Here is a 10,661-nt window from a genome sequence, read left to right on the forward strand (position 1 = left end):
TACATCGCACCAGGTTTCTTGTTATAGCTTTACGATTCTGTGAGACCAGAAAATCTGTCTGCAACGCTCCGTCCATTGCCCCTTGCTTGCTCCATGCTGGTTTTCCAACCAGGCAGCGGCTTGCCTGGCTCCTCCTGTCCGCCGAGTGAGTCGCCTCTCCGGGAAGAGCCGTTTTGAATCCCTGGAGGACGCTAAAAAGCAACAGCCTCAGATCTGCGAAAAGTGACGCCTCGGATGACCACATTTAACACAGGTCACAGCCCTAGTAGTCCGGGAAACAGCAGCCCTGGGTCGAGCTTAGTTTGGGCTGGGTCGGTGTGGGTCTGGTTCAGTTGTAGGCTACTGCAGTAGGATGTATTGGCTGCCAGCAGCCTTATCATAGGATCCCAAAACTCAGCTCAGTCAATTCACCCCCTTCGATTTTTTCCATGAAGGAGAACCGATCTTCTGCTTCCCTCCACGATGAAGACCATGTTCAGGTCTCTCTCCGGATAGCGTCTGTTATGAGAGAGAACACATGAAGTAAAAAGGCTCAGGGTGGAAGGGAACATAGCTAAACGGACTAATGCAATGAATAGGCCTATATACATGTATTGGTTTGAATGGTGTGTTGGATTCAATGGGTTTTACATTGCCTGAGGTTTTATGCATGGCTCCATAAAGCCCAGTCATCCTATGTGGACTGGGAGTTGGTACCATGAGCTTTGATGCTCATATATTTACAGTTTTTTAAAGTTATTTTCTAAGGTGATGCTTGTGTAGGCTATAGGCTACTTTCTATCAATCACGAGATATATGTTTACCATCGTATCGTCACAAAGAAAAACACGTTAATAAACATGTCGTTATTGTTAACCCATATCTTCTAACGACTGGTTCGTTTCTCATAATGTGGCCTCTGCATTGGGCCTATCTATCTACTATGTCATATAAATACTGCTATGTTCTTGACATCCATAGACGCGTAGACCAATCTATGCTCTTCTAAGCTCTACAATAAGTCAAATCCATTCTACACTATTTAAACCTTTTAGATACTCTTAAAACATGATGAAGGAAGAACATAATGTAGGCCTTATAATTTAGACTTTTTTTAAATTGACTTTGCATCAAGTTATAATATTGAGATAAAATGTATATGTAAATACATATCATATGTATAAGGCCGGCGTGTTCCTCCACTGTATAGGCCTAAACGCCTGTTCTCTTCAGTTTTTCATAGCCAGACCTGCTTTCTTGTTCTGTCATAGTTTTACATCAATGTAATAAACATATCGATATTGTGTTCAATATTGACAACATGCCCGTGTTTTACATACGGTATTCAATTTACAACACAGTTAAACACATTCAATTAGTCTCTATCTGATACAGGGTTCTATGTAAGCATCTTCAATCTGTGCATCTCTCAAGATTCCACATATTTAAATCCACTAGATCAAATATTATCCTATATATTTAATAAAATCAGGATATCAAAATAAGATAAACGTATCAATACATTTGGAATATATAGTGACATTCTGAACAGCTTTAACATAATAATATATTTTATATGTGCCTTGCACCGGGTGGCATATCAGGCTATGGTTTTGTCCTCGTCTGCGGACCTTTATATATAAACAAGGGTGATTTCTCTAATTCTGTACTCAATTTGGTTAACAGGAAATGGCTATTTGTTGTTCTGCATGTCTTTGGACTAGCCGATAAAACCGTAAAAATGTGCTCTTGATAAGATCACTTTGGTCAATCTGACGCGTTCCGTCCTAAGGGCTTTGCTCTGGACAGGGGCTCAGTGCGTCATTTGCAATGTGGAGACTGTTGATCAGCTCGCTAATTACACCTCTCTCTCTGTTCCTCTCTCTCTTCCTCTCTCTCCCACCCTCTCTCATTCGCCCTCTCTCTTCCATTCCCAGAGTGCATATCGGGAATAGACACACAAAGACATGCGCACTCAACTTAATCAGCCATTTTTTTAAACAGGGCTAAAACGATAATAATTAGCAGAATAAAGACATATCGGATTTTCATTTCCTTTCCGCAGTTTCTCGACCGCTCCACAACCGAACTGAGAGGCTGCAGTCGAGACATCTTTCACCGATCGGACCCAAAGGATAGCTTTCATACCGCTTGCCATTTTGTATGTTTATTTTTTTTCAATAAAGTTGGGAGGATTATACATTTTTTCCCCTTTTTCCATTTTTGTGTTATCATATTTCGCAACTATTGGATGTGACTTTGTTTTCAAACCAAAAACAGGGGAAGAAAGGGAACAAACTGCGGGGGGTAGAAAGTAAGTTTTTTTATTTAACTTTTATTGAGTAGTGGGTGTTTAATTCAGGTCAAATATTGAATATATTTTTAGGTGGATCCCGCAGAATCTTTGACATAGCGCTCAGCAGATAGCAGCTGTTTTCATGTGGTATGTTTTCGGCAATAGCCCAGCCCAGCTTTGCACTGGAAAACATCGCATGTTGAGGTGTTTGTTGAAGTCCTGCTTTGGTTTTACTAGCAGAAAATTGTCACGGGCCAGACGAAAGCCTTTACGTGAGTGTCATTGCCATTGCTGCCTCGGCCAAATCTGTTCTCAAAGTTTGCTAGGGTTTGTCTCATTCCGATCGTAATGTCATACGATCTGTGAAATACAACGGAAAACAAATCGTTACATGATATCAGGTATTTCCCCGGTGTGACTTGGTTAATTACGGGGCTAGACTAGACGTACCGAGGTCCGATCTATGGTGGTCTAGGATACGTGAATGTTTTATCCCTGTTGTCTTCTCCCGGTGAAAGAGTTCTGCCTGGTTTCAGTGCTGGACCACTTTTAAAAGCTGGACCTGACGGTTCGGCGGTTAGGCTACAATGTATCCATTCATTTGTTTTCTGATAATGTCGCTATCTTCCTCACGTTATTGTTACGTTTAACACCGTATACATTCTTAAACGACGCGAAGCAACACGATTTACACCGTCAAGCGTATATATTGTTTAAATAGATATATGTATTGTCTTTTTAGATTATACTATTGAGATTCAATGTATGTTCAATGTATAATGGTCCTACAATTCCCAACTACCTGCTGTGTGTAAAGGAGTAGCCATTGTACCGAGCCGTGGGGTGGCTGTGTGGCCGGGGAAGGAGACCAGTCGTTGGGCTACTGATAACACGCAGGTCCCCTGGATCCAGAAACTCACGATTCTTAAATATTTTTGATAAAATCTTTAAAAATCGGGGGAAAAAGAGCATAAGAGGCCCAAACTCTTCATTATGTGTTCTCTATTTTCTTTATTCATGTTATATTGCCGTAACGTAAGATTCATGTTCTCCCCATTCATTCGCTTTGGTGGGTTCATATTTTTTCTCCATATAATGAATTGTCCTTGCATTGCCAGTGATTAGGTTTTAGCCCAGGCTTCGGTGGTGAGTTGTCGATGCATGCTGGTTGTTTAGAGTAACTTGGGGTACAGAGGACAGGTGAGGAGAGGGGCTGTGGTAGTTTTTTTTGCCTGATGACTGACTGGTTTGAGGTAGAGTCTTGGCTGGGATTGGGACACAACAGTGACAGGGACATCGATCGCTTGCATTAAGAGAGCAAAAAAACACGGGGACACGAGAGGCAGCTTCAAACTCCGGTATGTATTGTGGGTGTGTGTGTGTGTGTTTGCGCTCTCCGCTCGCTCTTTCTACGGCACATCAGCTGCATGATGATGTTTCTACTGGATTTCAACTACGGCTTTCTCTTCTTCGGCATATTAGGACGATTTTTACATTTCTTTGTTTTTTGCTTTGGTTTAAGGGGAAATCATTTGAGCTATTTTCGGGTATTTGTAGTTCTTTAGCTAGATAAATAACTTTGGAAACAAACCGTTTGTATTTAATGGATATACGATATTTTTAGAATTAAGGACTGTTGGACTTAAGCAAAAATGAGGTCTGCAGAAATTATTTTTACCCTTGTACAATTTTGGATACAATTATTTTGATAAATATTTATATGAAATGATTATTATTATGATTATGCTGCAATAGTGGTTTGGAACTATGACTTGCATATTATAAGGATAATTCCAACGAATTACATGTGTTAATTTTTGTGCATTAATGAGTCTGAGAATTAAAGTTGATATAGCCTATTTGACACCATTAAACAATGAAACAATTATCTGAATAGTGGTCATTTGGGAGAAATGGGTTCAATGCTATGTAGTCAAATTAATGTATGCTACTAATATTTTATTTCTAATAAGCTACGCAACACTCCATTTAACGATGTTAAAACCCCCAAAAATAAATTATGAGAAAAGATGGAAAAATGTAATTACAGTGAGTTTCGTCAGTATTTGGGATGTAATTGTCTCACAGAACATGGTTACGTGTTTTCTCTCTCTCAGTCCTGTTCTTAAGGCAATGCTACTGGACCTTCAGTTTGTCTGACGGCTGCGCGTTGGTTTTGTTTTACTGTGATGATGAATATTATTATTATTACAGCAATGTTATTACTGTGTGTGTGCGCGCGCGCGCACGCGCCTGCGATATAATGCACATTACACTGGGTTTAAAGCAAGCCTCGATAGGGGATTGAGGATGTGTTTGACCTATACTGCCAGTCTTGGAGGACAATTGAAAGTGAAGAGTAAAAGCTGTAATTGGTTATTATCAAAAACAATGCAAAGCGTTTCAGTAAATCAATGTGCTTACAACAGGAGAATGTAAAGGTTGCAGAGAGTGATAACGTAATATATATAACAACACTTCTACATCTGCCTTGCTTGCTGCTTGGGGTTTTAGGCTGGGTTTCTGTGTAGCACTTGGTGACATCGACTGATGTAAAAAGGGCTGTATTAATTAATACATTTGATTGTATAATAACACGTGTATTAGTGTGTATAAAACACATCAGGCCAATGGCGTCAGGAAGGGACACAAAACAAGAGACAGCCCCGTGGTTCTTCTGTGTAACGGCTTATAGTTCAACTGAATTTACAACTCACAACATCGTGTATTAGTGCTTCTTATATGATTCAACATCTTCCACAGCTAACAGCACATTTCATCATTACAACCTTAATCAAGGTGCTACTAGAGAGAAAGACAATAGGGGGGAGAAGAAGGGATAGGAGAAGAGCGGGAGAGGGGCAGGGAGAGAGATAGAGGAAGAGAGGGAGAGGGGCAGGGAGAGAGAGAGGGAGAGAGCTAGAGGAAGAGAGGGAGAGGGGCAGGGAGAGAGAGAGGGAGAGGGGCAGGGAGAGGGAGAGGGGCAGGGAGAGAGATAGAGGAAGAGAGGGAGAGGGGCAGGGAGAGAGAGAGGGAGAGGGGCAGGGAGAGGGAGAGGGGCAGGGAGAGAGATAGAGGAAGAGAGGGAGAGGGGCAGGGAGAGAGATAGAGGGGCAGGGAGAGAGATAGAGGGGCAGGGAGAGAGATAGAGGGAGAGGGGCAGGGAGAGGGAGAGGGGCAGGGAGAGAGATAGAGGGAGGGGCAGGGAGAGAGATAGAGGGGCAGGGAGAGAGATAGAGGGGCAGGGAGAGAGATAGAGGGGCAGGGAGAGAGATAGAGGGAGAGGGGCAGGGAGAGGGAGAGGGGCAGGGAGAGAGATAGAGGGAGGGCAGGGAGAGAGATAGAGGGGCAGGGAGAGAGATAGAGGGGCAGGGAGAGAGGGAGAGGGGCAGGGAGAGAGATAGAGGGGCAGGGAAAGAGATAGAGGGGCAGGGAGAGAGATAGAGGGGCAGGGAGAGAGATAGAGGGGCAGGGAGAGAGATAGCGGGGCAGGGAGAGAGATAGCGGGGCAGGGAGAGAGATAGAGGGGCAGGGAGAGAGATAGAGGGGCAGGGAGAGAGATAGAGGCGAAACCTACCTATAACTCTTCCCGGGCAGGCAGGCATATCCAGCAGTAAGATTGGCACCAGCCTCTCTTCGGGTCGACGATGTGTCATTTCCACCCAGCCTCATCACCCTCTACCTATCTGATATTAATGGGAAAATCAATATTTCAAGGATTAAATTTCCCTCCTTCATTTTTTATGGTTTCTACCTCAATAAGTCTCTCTTCTAATAGATGGAAGTCAGATGATTTAAAATCCTGAGAGAGAGAGAGAGAGAGAGAGAGAGAGAGAGAGAGAGAGAGAGAGAGAGAGAGAGAGAGAGAGAGAGAGAGAGAGAGAGAGAGAGAGAGAGAGAAAAGAGAGAGAAAGAGGGAGAGAGAGAAAAGAGAGAGAGAGAGAAAAGAGAGAGAAAGAGGGAGAGAGAGAAAGAGAGAGAGAAAGAGGGAGAGAGAGAGAGAGACAGAGACAGAGAGAGAGGGAGAGAGAGAGACAGAGACAGAGACAGAGACAGAGAATTGCTTCAGTCTCTTCTTCCTGCATTTTAATGTTTTTTTCTCTCCTGTAGATCTCTATAGGACATAGTCAGGTGGACTATATCACTGCTATACCAATCAGACTAAAGGTAGAAAGGGGCAAAATATGAGTCTGGTTGAATACATAAGACGGCCTAGTAATCCAAGTAGTAGTTGTTACTAAAGAGAAGATCCCTTACACACACACACAGGTTATTTCCAAATCCCCATCATTGAATGCCACGGTCGGGTGAACAGGATGACTTTCTACACACCAGACAGTCAAGTAGGATTCTCTTTCCCCCCCCCTTCATTTTTAATGGAAGGAAATGGAAATATCTTGGAGAAATTGTAAATGTTGGTGTTAGATATGTGGTTGGTGTGTGATGAATGGAAGTTAATGACATGGCCTAGCAGCAGCAGTCTGTATGATAATACAGACACAGATGCATTACTGTAGTCATACGCATCTCATTTTCACATGGAATAGACTGTGACTCCTGTGGCCTAGCAGACCTTCATTAAGAGACAGTATACATGTGGACACGTGTTCATTCCACCTTCCTTCCTCTACCATCTGGTGTGTGTCAAACAGCTGTGTGATTTTCATATGTGCTAGGGGTATTGTTCTCAGTTTTTCATCGTATTCGACTGACCTAGATTGAGAGAGGGATAGCTATTGATAGAGGGACAGAGTGAGACTGTCCTGTGTGGCTCAGTTGGTAGGACTTGGGTTTTCCAACGCCAGGGTTTAGTGGTTTGATTCCAACGTGAGGCAAAGTATGTGTATTCACTGACTACTGTACGGTGCCCTGGATACTAAATGAGTGGAATGTGAAGAGAGAGAGAGGCACGATAGGTTTGTAATCGCAGCAGCAGCGACGCTTGGCTTGGATTCACAGCCATTAGGATGTGAACAGCACAATCTCCCACATCCTGTTATTAAAACACTCATATTCTGTTGTCTTCCTGTGCCTCCAGTCCTTCATTTCATTTTTCCCTCTTTGATTTCATTTGGGATGAGGTGTAGGATGGTGTCGGTCAGTGATCTTTTTCATGGTTTTAATGTGAGGTTAGAGATACACATCGGTGTAATACAGTCCACACTAATTCTTTCCCCATACAGTCACTCAGTTAACAGGAAACAACCTGGTTCTCTCCCCATACAGTCACTCACTTTAATGGAAACAACCTGGTTCTCTCCCCATACAGTCACTCAGTTAACAGGAAACAACCTGGTTCTCTCCCCATACAGTCACTCAGTTTAATGGAAACAACCTGGTTCTCTCCCCATACAGTCACTCAGTTTAATGGAAACAACCTGGTTCTCTCCTCATACAGTCACTCACTTTAATGGAAACAACCTGGTTCTCTCCCCATACAGTCACTCAGTTAACAAGAAACAACCTGGTTCTCTCCCCATACAGTCACTCAGTTTAATGGAAACAACCTGGTTCTCTCCCCATACAGTCACTCAGTTAACAGGAAACAACCTGGTTCTCTCCCCATACAGTCACTCAGTTTAATGGAAACAACCTGGTTCTCTCCCCATACAGTCACTCAGTTTAATGGAAACAACCTGGTTCTCTCCCCATACAGTCACTCAGTTTAATGGAAACAACCTGGTTCTCTCCCCATACAGTCACTCAGTTAACAGGAAACAACCTGGTTCTCTCCCCAAACAGTCACTCAGTTTAATGTAAACAACCTGGTTCTCTCCCCAAACAGTCACTCAGTTTAATGGAAACAACCTGGTTCTCTCCCCAAACAGTCACTGAGTTAAAAGGAAACAACCTGGTTCTCTCCCCAAACAGTCACTCAGTTTAAAGGAAACAACCTGGTTCTCTCCCCAAACAGTCACGCAGTTTAAAGGAAACAACCTGGTTCTCTCCCCAAACAGTCACTCAGTTAACAGGAAACAACCTGGTTCTCTCCCCATACAGTCACTAAGTTAACAGGAAACAACCTGGTTCTCTCCCCAAACAGTCACTCAGTTAACAGGAAACAACCTGGTTCTCTCCCCATACAGTCACTAAGTTAACAGGAAACAACCTGGTTCTCTCCCCAAACAGTCACTCAGTTAACAGGAAACAACCTGGTTCTCTCCCCATACAGTCACTCAGTTAACAGGAAACAACCTGGTTCTCTCCCCATACAGTCACTCAGTTTAATGGAAACAACCTGGTTCTCTCCTCATACAGTCACTCAGTTTAATGGAAACAACCTGGTTCTCTCCCCAAACAGTCACTCAGCTAACAGGAAACAACCTGGTTCTCTCCTCATACAGTCACTCAGTTAACAGGAAACAACCAGGTTCTCTCCTCATACAGTCACTCAGTTTAATGGAAACAACCTGGTTCTCTCCCCAAACAGTCACTCAGCTAACAGGAAACAACCTGGTTCTCTCCTCATACAGTCACTCAGTTAACAGGAAACAACCTGGTTCTCTCCCCATACAGTCACTCAGCTAACAGGAAACAACCGGGTTCTCTCCTCATACAGTCACTCAGCTAACAGGAAACAACCTGGTTCTCTCCTCATACAGTCACTCTGTTAACAGGAAACAACCTGGTTCTCTCCTCATACAGTCACTCAGTTTAATGGAAACAACCTGGTTCTCTCCCCAAACAGTCACTCAGCTAACAGGAAACAACCTGGTTCTCTCCTCATACAGTCACTCAGTTTAATGGAAACAACCTGGTTCTCTCCTCATACAGTCACTCAGCTAACAGGAAACAACCTGGTTCTCTCCTCATACAGTCACTCAGTTAACAGGAAACAACCTGGTTCTCTCCTCATACAGTCACTCAGCTAACAGGAAACAACCTGGTTCTCTCCTCATACAGTCACTCAGTTTAAAGGAAACAACCTGGTTCTCTCCTCATACAGTCACTCAGTTTAATGGAAACCACCTGGTTCTCTCCCCAAACAGTCACTCAGCTAACAGGAAACAACCTGGTTCTCTCCTCATACAGTTACTCAGTTAACAGGAAACAACCTGGTTCTCTCCTCATACAGTCACTCAGCTAACAGGAAACAATCTGGTTCTCTCCTCATACAGTCACTCAGCTAACAGGAAACAACCTGGTTCTCTCCTCATACAGTCACTCAGTTTAAAGGAAACAACCTGGTTCTCTCCCCATACAGTCACTCAGTTAACAGGAAACAACCTGGTTCTCTCCTCATACAGTCACTCAGTTTAAAGGAAACAACCTGGTTCTCTCCCCATACAGTCACTCAGCTAACAGGAAACAACCTGGTTCTCTCCCCATACAGTCACTCAGCTAACAGGAAACAACCTGGTTCTCTCCCCATACAGTCACTCAGCTAACAGGAAACAACCTGGTTATCTCCCCAAACAGTCACTCAGTTTAAAGGAAACAACCTGGTTCTCTCCCCATACAGTCACTCAGTTTAAAGGAAACAACCTGGTTCTCTCCCCAAACAGTCACTCAGTTTAAAGGAAACAACCTGGTTCTCTCCCCATACAGTCACTCAGTTTAAAGGAAACAACCTGGTTCTCTCCCCATACAGTCACTCAGTTAACAGGAAACAACCTGGTTCTCTCCCCATACAGTCACTCAGTTTAAAGGAAACAACCTGGTTCTCTCCCCATACAGTCACTCAGTTAACAGGAAACAACCTGGTTCTCTCCCCATACAGTCACTCAGTTTAATGGAAACAACCTGGTTCTCTCCCCATAAAGTCACTCAGTTTAAAGGAAACAACCTGGTTCTCTCCCCATACAGTCACTCAGTTTAAAGGAAACAACCTGGTTCTCTCCTCATACAGTCACTCAGTTTAAAGGAAACAACCTGGTTCTCTCCTCATACAGTCACTCAGTTTAAAGGAAACAACCTGGTTCTCTCCTCATACAGTCACTCAGTTTAAAGGAAACAACCTGGTTCTGTCCCCAAACAGTCACTCAGTTTAAAGGAAACAACCTGGTTCTCTCCTCTTACAGTCACTCAGTTTAAAGGAAACAACCTGGTTCTCTCCCCATACAGTCACTCAGTTTAAAGGAAACAACCTGGTTCTCTCCCCATACAGTCACTCAGTTTAAAGGAAACAACCTGGTTCTCTCCCCATACAGTCACTCAGTTTAAAGGAAACAACCTGGTTCTCTCCCCATACAGTCACCCAGTTTAAAGGAAACAACCTGGTTTTCTCCTCATACAGTCACTCAGCTAACAGGAAACAAACCACGCAGCGATTTGTTTCACTCCGATTTCAATTTCCTTTGACGATCTCAGTTTTTAGAGGCTCTGTTTGTTATGATACATAAAACCAAATGTCAGAATATTGAGGTGTTTTATACAGCCAGACGTA

At 43.4% G+C, this 10,661-nt stretch overlaps 1 protein-coding gene across 2 annotated transcripts in view; it reads left to right on the plus strand.

Moving 5' to 3' along the window:
- The first annotated feature begins 1,960 nt into the window (after positions 1–1,960).
- The window catches only part of LOC118374289 (zinc finger homeobox protein 4-like), a 216,358-nt gene continuing 207,657 nt past the window's right edge, over positions 1,961–10,661 (plus strand). For both annotated transcript variants that reach the window (XM_052501100.1, XM_052501103.1), the window contains exon 1: positions 1,961–2,293. The gene's annotated coding sequence lies outside the window, so the exon portion shown is untranslated. The remainder of the gene's footprint in view (positions 2,294–10,661) is intronic.

This window comes from Oncorhynchus keta, chromosome 4 (assembly GCF_023373465.1).
Source record: "Oncorhynchus keta strain PuntledgeMale-10-30-2019 chromosome 4, Oket_V2, whole genome shotgun sequence".
NCBI lineage: Eukaryota > Metazoa > Chordata > Actinopteri > Salmoniformes > Salmonidae > Oncorhynchus > Oncorhynchus keta.